The sequence below is a fragment of the Oryx dammah genome, unplaced genomic scaffold, assembly GCF_014754425.2.
Source record: "Oryx dammah isolate SB20612 unplaced genomic scaffold, SCBI_Odam_1.1 HiC_scaffold_23, whole genome shotgun sequence".
NCBI lineage: Eukaryota > Metazoa > Chordata > Mammalia > Artiodactyla > Bovidae > Oryx > Oryx dammah.
The window spans coordinates 115,629,356-115,631,460 of record NW_024070207.1 but is presented as its reverse complement, the minus strand read 5'-3'; positions in this window follow the sequence as shown (position 1 = coordinate 115,631,460).

The following is a 2,105-nucleotide window of genomic DNA, read 5'->3' as shown; positions in this document are numbered from 1 at the left end:
TGCCGGGTGGCTCAGATAGTAACGAATATGCCCTCAATGCGGGAGACATAGGTTCGATCCCCGGGTTGGGAAGATCCTCAGGAGAGGGAGAAATGGCAAGCCACTCCAGTATTCTTGCCTGGAAATTCCATGGGCAGAGGGAGCCTCGCGGACTATGGTCCATGGAATCACAGCGTCAGAGACAACTTAGTGACTAGCACATTCTTTCACTGGAATTAGGAGTCCTCCTGGATGTAATCTAAAGCACTTGCTCTTTGAGAGAGCTCAGAGCGCGAAGTTGCAAGAAGTGTGCCTTTCCTTGGGATGTAGAGGAAAACATCTGCTTTGTTGGAAACCGAGATCGAACCCGAGAACTTTAAGATTTTCAGTCTAACCCTCTTCTAACTGAATTATTCCGGTCCTTGGGGAGCCCCACCCCCACCCTCACCCCCGCCTCCCTCGCAAATATCTTAGAGTTTCTCAGAGGAGTTCCTGCTTCTTCATTGTATGGGAACAATTGCGATGCCTGGTGGCTCAGATAGTAAAGAATATGCCTGCAATGTGGGAGACCTAGGTTCAATTCCCGACTTGGGAAGATCCTCAGGAGAGAGGGAAATGGCAACCCACTCCAGTATTCTTGCCTGGAGAATCCCACAGAAGGATGGAGCCTAGTGGACTGTGGTCCATGCAGTCACAGAATCGGACACGATTGGCGACTAACATTTTCTTTCACTGGATATAGGACTCATCCTGGATGTAAGCTAAAAGACTTGCTCTTTGCGAGAGCTCAGATTGTGAGGTAGGAAGAATTGCGCCTTTCCTTGGATGTAGATCCTGCTCCAGCACCATGGCAGCCTGGCACTCTCTGCCACTGCCCCTGACCTCGGACGTGGGGTAGCTCCCATTGGCCACGCTTCTGCGAGTTCTGTCGCAGCAGGCACGCTTCTGCCGTGTGGTCCATCGCAGCCGGCATGTTCAAGGTCAGGAGGGGCCTCGGTGAGGAGATACCCCTGTCCAAGGTAAGGAGCAGCGGCTGCGCTTTGCTGGAGCAGCTGTGAAGAGATACCGCACGTCCAAGGTAAGAGAAACCCAAGTAAGATGGTAAGTGTTGCAAGAGGGCATCAGAGGGCAGACACACTGAAAACATACTCGCAGAAAACTAGTCAATCTAACCACACTAGGACCAGAGCCTTGTCTAACTCAGTGAAACTATGCCATGCCCTGTGGGGCCACCCAAGACAGGTGGGTCATGGTGGAGAGATCTGACAGATTGTGGTCCACTGGAGAAGGGAATGGCAAACCACTTCAGTATTCTTGCCTTGAGAACCCCATGAACAGTAGGAAAAGGCAAAATGATAGGATACTGAAAGAGGAACCCCCCAGGTCAGTAGGTGCCCAATATGCTACTGGAGATCAGTGTAGAAATAACTCCAGAAAGAATGAAGGGATGGAGACAAAGCAAAAACAATACCCAGTTGTGGATGTGACTGGTGATAGAAGCAAGGTCCGATGCTGTAAAGAGCAATATTGCATAGGAACCTGGAATGTCAGGTCCATGAATCAAGGCAAATTGGAAGTGGTCAAACAGGAGATGGCAAGAGTGAACGTCGACATTCTAGGAATCAGTGAACTACAATGGACTGGAATGGGTGAATTTAACTCAGGTGACCATTATATCTACTACTGTGGGCAAGAATCTCTCAGAAGAAATGGAGTAGCCATCATGGTCAACAAAAGAGTCCGAAATGCAGTACTTGGATAAAATCGCAAAAACTACAGAATGATCTCTGTTCATTTCCAAAGCAAATCATTCAATATCACAGTAATTCAAGTCTATGCCCCAACCAGTAACGCTGAAGAAGCTGAAGTTGAATGGTTCTATGAAGACCTACAAGACCTTTTAGAACTAACAGCCAAAAAAGATGTCCTTTTCATTATAGGGGACTGGAATGCAAAAGTAGGAAGTCAAGAAACACCTGAGTAACAGGCAAATTTGGCCTTGGAATAGGGAATGAAGCAGGGCAAAGGCTAATAGAGTTTTGCCAAGAGAACGCACTGGTCATAGTAAACACCCTCTTCCAACACAAGAGAAGACTCTACACATGGACATCACCAGATGGTCAACA